Source organism: Cynocephalus volans, chromosome 2 (genome assembly GCF_027409185.1).
Source record: "Cynocephalus volans isolate mCynVol1 chromosome 2, mCynVol1.pri, whole genome shotgun sequence".
In the NCBI taxonomy this organism is placed as follows: Eukaryota; Metazoa; Chordata; class Mammalia; order Dermoptera; family Cynocephalidae; genus Cynocephalus; species Cynocephalus volans.
This window is the reverse complement of record NC_084461.1, coordinates 1593536-1607835: the sequence shown is the minus strand read 5'-3', so window position 1 is coordinate 1607835 and position 14300 is coordinate 1593536.

Here is a 14300-nt window from a genome sequence, read left to right as displayed (position 1 = left end):
AAAGGTGTGGACAGGCTGGGAAGGTGGACAGGTAAGGGGGCTGTAAACAGGCAGGGAACACGTGGACAAGTCAGGAAAGTGTGGACAGGTGAGGAAGGGCAGACAGTCCTGGAAGGTGGGGGCAGGTAGAGAAGGTGCTGGAAAGGGCATGAGCAGGTGACAGGGACACGTCCTCACCTGAGCTGCACTGCACCACACATCTGCTTGTCCTCTCACTGCCCGCTGGCCTGGCTGGAGCAGCAGATTCTCTGAACTCCTGGAGTCTGCCGGGGAAAGAGCCTCTGGGCCAGGCCAGCACCTGCTGTGTCGGCAAAGGCGTCTGTGAGGGCAGCCACCACCCTTGCAGCGCTGCAGGTCCTCGGGAACTTGCACCCGCTGCTGCCTGGTGTACTTGCCTCATTCTCCTGTTCACCTTTTATTGATCTGAACTTCCAGGGTTGAGAAGGAAACGGCACCATGACGTCCATTTTTCTCTCCCGGTTCCTATTTTTGCTGACATGCGTGTAAACGACACGAGGCCAGACAGCAGCACAAAGGGGGACGGAAGAGCGCCACGGGAGAGGCACCATAGCCACACCCCCTAGCGATGGTGACTCTACTCTCTCCAGGTGCCCGGTTAGGGGCACATTGGCCGGTTCTTTCCCAAGTGCTCTGGAGCCCAGTGAGGCCAGTGTCCTTTCAGGAAACCGTAAGGGAGGGGGCGGGGGAGGCTGGGACAGCAGAGGCTGCTCCTGCTAAGTGAGTCCAGGCAGAGAACGACCCCAGGCACGTGTTCCCTTGGTATCTGGAAGATTCATAATTTTGCATTTGCAGTCAAAGCAGTCTGATTAGCCAAGGAAGCCCGGCGTTCACACTACCCTTTGTCTAACTTAGTTCCTGGTGTGTCTTGTTAGGTGGCATCACCTTGCCAGGGACCAGGGCCATCCAAATGGAGACACATAGAGCCAGGCTCCCGCTCCTGGAGGTGCCGGGGCTGGCGAAGCACACAGAGACATTGCTGAATGTGAACTTGAGGTTCCTGGAGAGTTAAGCAGAGGCCACCGCTGTGCCATCACCAAGCTTCAAGCTGCAGTGTCAGGTGGGGAGACCGAGCCAGAGGGGCCCAGACACTGGATTCCTGTGATTCGTGGACAGAAGACAGGTCACTTCAGAAGACTCTCTTCCAGGGCACACAGGTGTCCCCGTGGCTGGCACCGTCCTACTAGAGCAAAGTGGAGGCTCTTGGGAGGTGAGAGGGACACAAGGTGGCTTTACCAAGATCAAAGAGACCTCTGAGAGATAGAAACACAAGGCTAGAAATAAAGAATTCCTGTGAAATGGGAGTCCTCACAACAACAGCTTCCAGTGAGAGAAACCGCATGCGGCTCAGGCTTTGTGTCTGGGGTTAGAACAGGAGGAGTGGTGGCAGTTTTCCGGGCGGTGGGATCGTCCGCTGCCCTCCGGAGCCCCCTTGCAGGCCTGCCTGGGACACCCCCTCTCTGCTGCACGGCCCCGGTCCAGGGAAAAGGGGTGCTCATCAGTAAGACACCCCATCTCTAGATTCACCCCCCACTGATGGCTCATCAGCTCTGCAAAGGACAGGTGGCCCCGGGCCACCCTGCAAAAGTCAAACTGTCCTTCCACCTTGCCTATGTGGCTTCCCCATCACTCCTTTGTGTCCAAAGAAAGCAGCGCAGTCGCCTCCCCTCCCCCACCCCTGCACACACCCTCCTGCTCCTGGCTGCAGGGGAGGAATCGATGTGGCTCACATTGTGACAAATGTCCAGCAGTAAACGCAGCCCTTGGGTGGGCTGCAATTCCCATCTCCTGTTCAGGTTGTTTTTCTGATTGTTACTATGGACACTTCTACAGGAAATTTGTAAAACACCGACGAGTTTAAGAAATGATTTTTATCACTATGGTGCCCTCACTCAGAGTGCAATCTCGGTACATTTTTCCAGTAGTTTCCTTTGTGCATGTCTCTGTAATTTCTTCTTGCATGACATGGATGTGTCTTGGGCAAGAAAATCTACTCAAAACACCTGGCGGTGGGTGGTTTTCCAGGAGCCTGGCCTTCAGGATGTCTCTTGGGGTTCTGGGTTAGAGCTGTCTAGGTCCTCTGGGGTCTGGCTGAAGATCAGGAGCTTTTCACAGCGAGGCCACCACCGTCGGCCCCATTCCACGTGCTTCCGTCCGGGGCCCGGTTACCAGCGCTGTGGGGCCCCCCACCCCGCTTCCTCTCCTCCACCTCCCCTTCCCCAGCACCAACAGGGGCCTGACATGTCCAGGCAGTGAGGACTCCCACGCCACACCACCTTTCTGAGACGCCACTCCCCAGGGCCACTTCTGCTGTGACCATGCCTTCCTGTCGGGTTCCCCCCGAAGCAGAGTCGGACTTGTGTTTCTTCACGAGTACCTTACTTGGGAACATGATCTCCTGGTGTGCTCAGGCAAGGGACAGGCTGTGCCAGAAGCCATTCGCCTGGGGGGGAGGAGAAGCTATCCACAGCGCCCCCCTGCCCCCTGCTTGTTCAGGGCCACACCATGGCCGTCACCTCTCTCCCTTGGGTTGACTGCAGGTGGACTCCCCGGCATGTCCCTGCCAGAGCCACAGAGAAGCCCCAGCAGGGACTGGTAGAGACCACCCCGCTCCTCCTGGATGAAGATGTCCCACACCTGCCAGGACCTGGTCTCTGCTGCCATTGCCGTACGTGGAGTAAGAGGCAAGGCCCCAAGGGGGATGGGGAACTGGGGGTGGCCAGTCCCTTGGGCTGTTTCCTGCAGGTCTAGACCCTTCCCTCCAAGTAGCGTCCACTGAGACCCAGGGGCCTGGGCAGCTGCAGTCCCGGTCTGTGCTGGGTGAACCTCATCTCCAGGGGCCTTTCCCAGCTCCATCCTGGAAGGGGCCACAGCCATCTCCCTGGCCACCCAGCCCGGGACAGCACACGTGGAAATCCATCTTTTGATTTTTACAGCCCTGTGTCCTGCCTGCACCTTATACTTCTCCAGCAATGCAGGGTGTGGGCAAAGCTAAGAGGAGGGAACCGTCACTGAGCCCGTCCCCTCTGCTCACACGAGAGCTCAGGCCCAGGAGGGCCAAGGACACTGGGCGCCCTGCATGGCTCCTGTGGTCGCGTGGAACAGAGTCACGACCTGGGTGGTGATGTGTTAATCCTTTGAAGAATCACACAGATCCTGAGTAAACGCTAAGCTTCTCTTTGCTGAAAATGTCATGTGAGAGCCAGACCTCTGTTGTTTAACATTTCAGTTTGAGGATTATTGTCAAAATCCTGGCGTAACAATAGACCTTTAGAATAAACACAGATGGCAGAGCTGCAGTAATTTGTCTTTTGGGTTTTTTTTTTTTTTTCCTTCAGAGTAAGCAACCTGGCTACCCAAGGAGCTGTTTTCATGATTCATTTTCATATGAGAAGAAAATTAACTTTGTCTTTACCCTCCCCTACTTTTTCCATCTCTTCTCCTGACCTGGCCTGACGGCGTCATCCCCGGTCAGCGCAGCCTGGGTCCCCTCTGCCCTGCCCTCCGCACGGCCGCACGTGTACACCCGCCGCCGTCCCACGGCCGCGCTGCTCTGCTCACAGTCCCGGCAGGGGTGGACGCGACAGCTTCCTTTCCCGTCTTTCCCAGGCCAGAGGAAGATGTGGGCCAAGCGATATTTCTAATTCAAACTTTATTATGTAATTATAGTGTGGAACATATTATTTTTCTTTATTTTTTCTCTCAGTTAACGGTAAATTTTATTGCATAAATAAATTACATAGGCTGTAATTCATGCCTCGCAGCCTACACAGTAATTAAACCTGAAGCTGACACAGTCCAAGCACAATTACATGTAATCTGCAAAGGGAAATAACCACGTATTTGCTCTGCAGTAACAGTCAGAGCCATTTAGCTACGCGGTGCTTGTGAGGACCGGGTGAGTGACATCTTTGTTCGCAGTGATATACGGGCTCCGTGGAAAGGTGTCCAGGCGGCACGTTGCCACGCTCAGGCCAGGGCACATCCTGGGACCTGGTGGACACCACAGCTCAAGTGTCCCCCAATGAGCAGGAGCAGTTTGCAGCCCGGGAGAGGAGTAGCTTTTCTTCCCCTCCAGAGAGACTCTCAAAGTCCTGAGTCCCCAAGTAAATAGCTATTTGAGAGTCCAGCTTCAACTGCCTGGCAAAACGTCCTGCCGCCCTGGTGGAGCACAGGCCCTAACTGCCAGTCCCCAAAGAGAAGGCCTGTCCTCAATGCAGGGAGCCCATCAGGGATGGTCAACAGCGTGTCCTGAGGAGGAGAGATGGGGGCCCCTCTCTGCTAGAACTTACGCCCCTGTCTCTCCTCCCCTCTCCCTTTTCTCGGGCACACAGAGGTGCAGAGCGCAGGCCCTGCCAAGAACACGTGTCGTGGGCAGGGCGGTCCCCGGCCTCCTCCTTCTCCATGGGGGGCTGCGGGTGCCCCAGCCAGAGCGCACCTGCTGGGCAGCGTCCTCTCCCTGAGGGTCCCTCCTGGGGATCGATGCCTGCGACGTGGAGGAAAGTGGGTCAGGAGGTCAGGGAAAACAGAAGAGGCGGTGCGTGGGGCTGGTGCTCACATGGGGACCGCAGGTGCGCAGTGAGCACGGGCCAGCGCCGTCGGCTCAGGAACAAGGCAGCTGCGGACCCAACTGGCGCAGGGGGCAGAGTGTGGACTTGGGTGCAGTGCGGGGATGTGGCAGTGGCTAGTGGGCACCAGCCTGCCGCAGGGCATAAGCACCACAGTCCATCGCCACACGAATGCCGCATCCGTGCACGGGAGCTCTGCGCTCTGCTGTCCAACTCTCACCTCAGCGGTGTCACCAAACAGCTGAGCCCACAGGGCCAGAGCCCCCGGGGAGTCCAGCATTCCCAGAACTGAAAGGACGTTTGGCAAACTCCTTTGGCAGTGCCACCGTCTTGGGCATTTCCTCCCCTAGAAGGAGAGAGGCAGCTGAGAACCCCTGGAGGTTAGGAGAGGGCCACCAACGAATGCCTACAGGTCTCACCGAGCAGCATCAGAGGCTTAGGCTGCCCTTCGGTCTAGAAAAAGGGCAGCCACATCCCGAACGGTGACCAGAATACCGGTTGTGTCATAAAGGCTCCTTTTTCAGAAGAAACTGCCTGAGCGGCCTGCGACTATGGAGCCGCACACCTCTGCCCAGCATGTACAGGGGTCTCGAGCCGAGGGTCTCTGCTGAGAGCGACTCCCTCCCCATGAGCTGCAGAATATCGCTCCCCTTTGCAGGGAGGGCTGTAAGACTGGCAGGACCCCCAGGCCCTGGCAGCCCCCTCCCTCTGAAGCCGTCCCGGATGCTCAGCCCAGGCTGCGTGCCCCTACGCCCTCTGAGCGAGGTGGCTTTGGTACGGCTCCTGCGTGCACGCCGGCCTGCAGGCGGCCCTCGTGGGCCTGCCCTGCCTCTGCAGTGGGCCTCTGCTCCGTGAGGACAGGAAGGGAGTCTGCTCACCTCGGAGTCCCAGTCTAGCAGGGCCGCGGCTGCTGGCAGTGCGGACGCGGAGTCAGTGAAACGCAGCCTCCAGAACTGCACCTCACCTTCCAGCCAGGCTGGGACCTCAAACTTGAAACCAGCCCTCAGGGGGAACACTAAAAGCCCACAAGAGCCACGGCCACGGGGCACCCCAGCGCCCCCAGGAACCACGGAGCCGAGCCCCTCCATGGTGGCATGGCAGTCTTCCCAGCAGGCCAGGCTCTGCCAGGAGGACGGGATTCTGGAAGGCGCCCAGGTGGCATGAACTGGGCAGGACCGCTCTTCAATCTCCTGCCCAGCCGAGGGTGGAGGATGGAGGGCGCGGGGACAGGCAGGCGGGGCACAGGGTGGCCCCGGCGGGCCCCACGGAGCACTAGGCGCAGGAGCCGCAGGAAGGAGGAAGGGCCCCAGCCCCGCGTGCCGTGTGCGCCTGTGTGTGCGGGGAGAGGGCACACAGGGCCTAACGAGTCCGCACCAGCTGCTCCAGGCAGCTCCCTTCTTCCCAAACTACCCCTTCCAGGACCCCTGGGCAGCCAGCTGGTGCCCGCCTCAGAAGGCTCACGGCACCTGGTTGTGTGTGTGTGTGACTCTGCCTGTGAGTGTGATTCCGTGTGTGGCTGTGTGACTGTGAGACTCTGTGTGTGTCTATGTGTGTAGCTGTGTGTGACTGTGTTTGTGTGTATACGTGTAACTGTGTGTGTCTATGTGTGTGGCTGTATGTGACTGTGTGTGTGTGTATACGTGTAACTCTGTGCATGTCTATGTGTGTGACTGTGTGTGTCTATATATATGTAACTCTGTGTGTGTGTGTGTGTGTGTGATTCCATGTGTGGCTCTATGTGTGTGTCTACGTGTAACTCTGTGTGTGTCTATGTGTGTGGTTGTGTATGTATACATGTAACTGTGTGTATATGTGTGTAACTGTGTGTTTCTATACATAACTCTGTGTGTGTGTCTATGTGTGTGACTGTGTGTGTATAGGTGTAACTCTGTATGTGTGGCTATGTGTGTAACTGTGTGTGTGCATACATGTAACTGTGTGTGTGGCTGTGTGTGTGTATACATGTAACTCTGTGTGTGTGTCTGCATGCGTGGCTACATGTGTGGCTGTGTGTGTGTAGCTGTGTGTGTATGTGTGTGGCTGTGTGTGTGTGCCTATGTGTGTGTCTGTGTGTGTCTGCATGTGTGGCTGTGTGTATGTGTGTGTGTAGCTCTGTGTGTGTCTGCATGCATGGCTACGTGTGTGGCTGTGTGTGTGTGTGTGTGCGTGTGTGTGTGCGTGTGGAGGGGGAGGGCTGGGGTCCAGCAGCCGTGGTGAGTCTAGTCAAGTTCAGCGGAGCTCATTCTGAATTCAGTTGAAGGCAGAGTCTTTGGGAGTGTGTCGTGTGGCCTCATGAACCGCTGGGAGCTCTGGGTGGAGCCAGGAGCAGATTCCACCAGGAGACCTGCGGTGAGGCGGTGGTGGCGGAGCACAGGGCCTGTGGCCGGCGCGAGGCAGGGCCAGGGACGAGGGGAGATACAGAGAGAGGCTGGCGCAGCTTCGGGGCACACTGCTCAGGGAAAGGAGCTGGGCTGCAGAGGCTGCAGAAGGCGACACTGCGGAGACAGTGAAAGACCCCTGGCTGCCAGGGGCCGAGGCGGTGGGGGCATGGGTGGGGCACAGAGGATGTCTAGGGTGGTGGCATGACTCTGTAAGACACTGTGATGGTGGGTCGTGTCCCCATACATTTCTCTAGTCCTAGAGAACTGCAGCCCCAAGAGTGAGCGCTGATGTAGACTATGGCTTTAGCCAACAATAATGTCCAATATTGTTGTGACAGTGACAAAGGTACCCGCACTGATGCAGGATGCTATCAATAGGGGAACTGGGGATGTGTGGGGCTCTCTGCACTTTCTGTTCAACTTTTCTGTAAATCCGAACTGTCCTACAGACAGTCTAAGTAAAAACGGAAGAGGGGACAGGTGATAAAGTCGCACCTTGGAACCTTTGTTTCTTTCTCCCTGCACTGAAGCCGCCTTACAATTATTTTCATTAGTTTTAGATGTTTGTTGTTCGACATTAGGAAGAAATGTGCTTGTGCATAAAAATGTCAAAAGCTAAGAAAGAAAGGACTTAAATGTCCCAGACCTCTTCCTCCCAAGGTGACTCTGCTAACAGCCAAAGTCCCTGGCTGTGTCACTGGCATTCGCCCACACGACACATGTGGGCTGTCGTGAATGAACATGTCGTGGGTGTTCCTGGCCCTCCGTGTTGAGGGTCGGTGGTGTGTGCCACGCAGCAGGTCTTCAGGGGCCCAGCTGGGGAGGCACCTGAGCCAGGTGCACAGGGGTAGAGGCAGGCACAGGCCCTGGTCGCCGCTGCGGGGAGATCCACATTCCTGTTCCTGTGTTTAAAAACTGGAGGTCTACAAGTATCAGGGGGTTCCACCTTCAATAGGGCCCTGAGGACGCAGGACTGGGGCCGGTGGCCTGGGTCTCCTGTCCCTTGGAGAGACAGCAGCTGAAGGGTGAGGTGGCGCCTGCCAGCACCAGGCCCCAGAGCCTCGGGAATGTGTCAGATGGCCACTGCGCGCTGCCCCCTCCCACAGGTTCTCCCTCACCCCCAACCTCCGCACATGCCTGCGAGGTCAGGTGCTGCTCTGGCCGCTGACGGGTGTCATCTGGCAGCCGCTGGCTCATGTCCGGCGGCAGGGGCAGCAGCAGCCAGGACGCTTCCAAATACCACAGTGGCAGAGACGCAGACAAGACAGGCAGAGGTGAGGAAAGGTCACCGCTCCCACACGTCCTGGCCTCCCAGCTGTCAGTGCCAGCCTGTCGGAGGCCAAGGCAGCCGAGGAAAGAAAACTGGGTACAGAAGGGATGGAGCTTCCCTGAGCAACGCAGAGCTCCCAGGGAATGTCACATCACACCCTCAGTGGAGATCTGAGAATTTCCACGAGAATCAGGTGTTGAAAACCCAGGCCCACAGATGAGGGTTGTGTGTGCTTGTGCATGCAGGTGCACGTGTGTGCTTGTGCATGCAGGTGCACGTGTGTGCCTGTGTGCACTTTGTGTGGTGTGCATGTGTGTGTACGTGTGCCCGTGTGTGCCTGTGCATATGTGGGTGTGCCTGTGCACCTGCGTGTGTGTGTGTGCACACTCTTGTACACGAGTGCACGGTGGGAGGTAGCTTTCCTAGGAACCGTGTGGCTGGTTCCTCTGTAAATTCATGAAATATCTTGTGGTGTGGATGGCACTACCCAATTCATTTGTTTCATAAGTTCAATGTATGACACACTCGGTGTTACAGTGCAGCTACCCGGGTCCCTTGCAGACTAAGGATGCGTACACACAACTAATGAAGCTCAAGCACCTCCTGTGTGACACAGAGACCCCTCACCTTCATGCAGCCTGACGACCCATGTCCTGCCTCTCTTTAGGAGGGAAACGGAGGCACAAGTGTCCATATAAGCAGAAGGGCCTAGACCAACTCTTGTGGCCCTTTGGGCTCAGCTCAGAGTGTCCTCCTTTGTAGCCCACTCTAAAGCATGCCACCTCTCCCTGGCCACTCCTGCAAAGAAGACCTCCAGGACCACGCTCGGAGAAGAGACATGCTCTGAACACAAGCGGGGCTGGGACCTGCTCACCAGGACTCCCGCCTGAGCCACGTGGCCGGCATGGCCCTTGCTGTACTGCAGCCTCATCTACTTTACCATGCTAGGGTGTTGCTACTGAAAAGAGATGGGAAGAAAAGAAAAAAAAAAAGAAAAGAAAAGAGGAAAGGAAGGAGAAAGGAACGGGGGGAGAGAAGAGAAGGAGGCAGAAGGGGAAGGATGGGAAGGAGAGAGGGGACCATGCTGTCTTCCCCCTGCTCTGTCCCCTTCCTGCAGCGGTAGCTCAGGCAAAGGCCCTGCCCTGAGGCTCGGGTGCGGCCAAGCCCGAGGCTGGCTGCCCTGGGCGGGTGAGCCCCAGTGGCTGAGGAGCAGCACGTTCCTTCCCTGTGAACCTTTGGGCATCGGCTCCCTGCACCAGCACAGCTGGGACAGGGCACAGGGGAGGCTGGAGGCAGGGCTGCTGACAGCACAGCCTGTGAAGCAAAGGACAGACATGGCACCTGACGAGCAGCACAGAGGGAGGTGGAAGATGCAGTAGGTGTCCCTCAGGAGGCGCCAGGAGCACCATGGGTCCCTGCTAATTCCTGGGGACTGTTTCAGCCACTGATAGACCACCTAAGAGCCAAACCTCCTCCCTAGAGGTGACGCAAACAAAGGGCTTATTCAGAATAAAACAAAACAAAAAGCCAAACAATAAACAAAAACAGGGGGCCTTCCCCACCCGGTCTGGAGCCCCCACTTTTCTCTGGGCGGCCCTCCCCACTGTCCAGCTAAGTCTGCAGAGGTGAGAGCCTCTGGGCCCTGGGCCAGCACCCACGCACGCTCACATATGCACACACCCATGTGCCCAAACGCACAAGGCCCACACACTCACACGCATGCACTCCCGGGTGCACACATACCATCATGCGTGCACACACTCATGTGCTCACATGCACATACACAAGCATGCATACATGCACACTCACCCCACAGTTTGGATGAGCAGTGAAAGGGCCCGTGACCCAAGTGTTGAAGATATTCTGTGTCCACGTACCATGGCAGTCGCTGCTGGCTGTGCCTGTCAAGGGGCGCATCGCTCACACACACACACCCCAAATTTGTAAAGTATAATTGTACTTCTTCATAAGCTAATAAGAGCTCATCTGCTTTTCAAACACAGCCCTTTCTGCCCTGGAGCACCACCTTCCGGAACTGCTTAAAAGCCTGCTACCCAGACTGCAGGTTAAAAAACACTCAGGCCTCCACAGGCACCCTGGAGCCTGGCAGTGCTGTGTGTGAGTGTGCGAGTGAGTGCGTGTGTGAGTTCATGCAAGTGTGTGTGTGCACGTGTGCATGCATGCGGACATCTGTGTGCAAGCCTGTGCAAGTGGGCACTTGTGCCATGGAGATTGCCACCCTCAGTCATCAGTCCAGGCCTGGGATTCGGCCAACAAGGCCACACACCCTGCAGTGGACGTCACTGGAGAACATCCTGGACCCCAGTCTACACAGAGTCTGCTCGCCCAGGGCACCCTACTTGGTACCAGGCTTCTGGCTGTCTGGGGAAGGGATGGGGGAAGAGGGGTCTTCTCCAGGTGGGTGTCTGCCTTCCATGAGGCCTCAAGGTCTTGGGTGGGGCTAGCAGGGTAGCACATTTTTCTTTATTATTCCAACAAAACTACTCATGTTTCATCCCATTTCTCATGTATTCCTCATGGAAAACATAAGTAAGACTGAGGAAGAGGCTCCCATCACACCCCCACATTCTTGCAGCTTCTCAAGTTTAACAAGTCATTACATGGGAACACCTCAGGCTTCAGAGCCGACCCTCCACTCTCTAGGAGGAATATGGTGAGGGGGGTGCCTCTGTGCCTCTGCACCCCCTCTATGAAGTGGGGAGCTGCCTCCTTGGAGGGCATGGGCACACCAGCGAGATGATGCTGGCCTGCCGTGCCGGCCGGAGCACCTGGAGCACACACCCGCTGTGGGCAGCTGCGTGCTCTCAGCTCCCTGCGTGGGCAGGGAGGACATAGGCACAGAGACGTTTATAGTCAGACTCTGCCACACCTGGCCCGGGTCCCAGGAAAATCACTTCTTTCCCCGAACACCTGCCTTCTCCCCTCAGAATGAGGCCATTGAATAAGATGGTCACAAAGTCCCCTTCAGTTCCCACACTGAGAGTCATGTTAGTCATCTGCTGCTGCATAAACATATCGTAGCACACATGGCTGCTGAAACAGCACATGCTTATTCTCTCAGTTTCTGTGGGTCAGGAGTCTGGCACAGCTAAGCCAGGCCTCTGCTCAGGGCTCTCAGGCTGTAATCCAAGGCCCATGTAGGGCAGGATCCGCGTCCAGTCTCACGTGGCTGTGTGTACCATGGCTCTTGGCTATGTGGCCTTCCCAGCATGGCCACAAGCTTCCTGACAGCCAGCAAAAGCGAGTCTCCTCACAGAGGCCATTACAGTCTGATGTGATGTAACCACGTGCACGTGACCACACGTGTGATTACATATGGGTAACCACATGCATTAAACCACACATGTAATCACTTGTGGGTAATCAAGTGCTTGTGGTCACAAACATGTGACCACACATGTGATTACACACATGTAACCAGGCTCGTGTGAACATGTGGCTGTGACCATGTGCATGCCATCACACACATGATCGAGCTCGTGTAACAACACACATGTTACTGTGAATGCCAGTGCCCATGTCCTGGTTGTGACACAAGAGCCCCACCCTCTGCCTCCTGGGAATCCCTCCCATGCTGCTGCGCCAGCTACACCTTCACACCCAAGAACCACAATCTTCATCACCGAGGCTTGTTCTTGTCCTCGCCAGCCTGTGGCACTCCTGAGAACATCCAGGACACCGGAGGGCCCTCCTCCTCCTACCCAGCACCATGCTGGCCTTGCTTCTGCCTCCTGCACCCACCAGCACCACCTCATCCACGGGCTCCTTGCTGCTCTGGAGCGGCAGCTGCTCTGAGAACCTGCTGAGAGCCAAGAGTTCCATGCAGTGAACATGAATCTCATGCTGCACATGCAGGGGGTGGCTGCAGGGCCCCTGAAGCCTGACCACAGGCCATAGCAGCCACCACCTTGGCCTCCTCCCTCCTGGTGTGAGCAAGAGCTTCTGGCAGGAAGGGGGCAGGACAGGTAAGTCCCAAGGCAGGCCCACGTGGAGGAACTCACCTGCTGTGTCCAGTTCAGTGACTCCACTGAACAGGGCTGTTCCTAGAACTCCTGATGCATCAACAAACAGTCTCGCTGAGGTTAAGTAGCTGCCAGAGAGGAAACAAATGGGGGCCATCTGACCACAATGCAGGGAGAGGATCCAACAGAACCATCACTGCAGGTGACAACCTTGTCACTTCACCATCAGGAAGCCAGGATGACAAGAAAATTGAGTTTAAATTGTGCCATTGCTGTGTGTATAAGTGTGCGTGTGTGGGTACACACACATGTGCCTGTGTGTGTGTGCATGCATGGGTGTGCTCACATGCACTGTGGCAGGAAGGAGTGATACACATCTGGGGTAGAGAAGCTGGCACTGAGGCTCGCCAGGCCCCCTGACCTGAAGGCACCATGGGTGGGGCAAAGGCCAATTCTCAAAAAACCTCACAACTCACCAAGCAGGACACACACTGTCCTTGCCACTTGCGTGAGGGCCTGTGGGTTCTGGGAGAGCATTGAGCAGCCACTGGTCCCCAGCCCCTACACTGTACAACCTCATGTCCCCCAGACCCAACATCACATCTACACACATCGCTCCTCCGTTCACACTACTGATCAGAAAACAGCCCCTGAAATTAGAGCCCCTGGACCCTGCAGAAGGAGAGCCCTGTGAGGCCCATCTGCACAGACCTGGGAAGTCAAGGTCTCACTCCTGAAGCACCTGGGAGTTTTGATTGAAATGGTTCCTTTAGTTTTCTAGATTACCTCACGCTTTGTTCCAGAGTAGGAACGATTGCAGAAAGCTAGGTTGGAAAAAAGATACACAGATATAAACAGATAATATAGATATAGATATAGATTACGTACAGATATGTATATAGATATAGACAGGTGTGGGCATGGCATAGGTATAGACATAGGCACAAGTATAGACATAGGTATAGACACAGGCACAGGTATAGACATAGGTATAGGCACAGGCACAGGTATAGACATAGGCACAGATATAGGCTTAGGTGTAGGTATAGATGTAGGTGTAGGTATAGACATAGGCGCAGGTATAGACATAGGTATAGACACAGGCACAGGTATAGACATAGGTATAGGCACAGGAACAGGTATAGACATAGGTATAGGAACAGGCACAGGTATCGACATAGGCTCAGGTATAAGCTGAGGTGTAGGTATAGATGTAGGTATAGGTATAGACATAGGTATAGACACAGGCACAGGTATCGACACAGGTGCAGATATAGGCTTAGGTGTAGGTATAGATGTAGGTATAGGTATAGACATAGGCACAGGTATAGACATAGGTATAGACACAGGCACAGGTATCGACACAGGCGCAGGTATAGGCTTAGGTGTAGGTATAGATGTAGGTGTAGGTATAGACATAGGTGCAGGTATAGACATAGGTATAGACACAGGCACAGGTATCGACACAGGCGCAGGTATAGGCTTAGGTGTAGGTATAGATGTAGGTGTAGGTATAGACATAGGTGCAGGTATAGACATAGGTATAGGCACAGGCACAGGTATCGACACAGGTACAGGTATCGACACAGGTGCAGATATAGGCTTAGGTGTAGGTATAGATGTAGGTATAGGTATAGACATAGGCACAGGTATAGACATAGGTATAGACACAGGCACAGGTATCGACACAGGCGCAGGTATAGGCTTAGGTGTAGGTATAGATGTAGGTGTAGGTATAGACATAGGCGCAGGTATAGACATAGGAATAGGCACAGGCACAGGTATCGACACAGGTACAGGTATAGGCTTAGGTGTAGGTATAGATGTCGGCATAGGTACAGACACACACATGGGAGTGGAAAGTGCAGATACATCAAGGTATCACGTGGCCGTTATTAATAAACTTGAGCACAGCTACCATTTGCCAAGGAATCTGTTACGTTGGTATTAGTCTTTTCAGGGATGCTGTTATTGGGCAAATAGCACTGAGGGAGGGAGGGTTGTGACCTAGGGAATTCCCAGCGGGTCGTTCACTTTCTGTTATTTCCAGAATGTGGCCAGAACCAGGCACAGCGCCTGG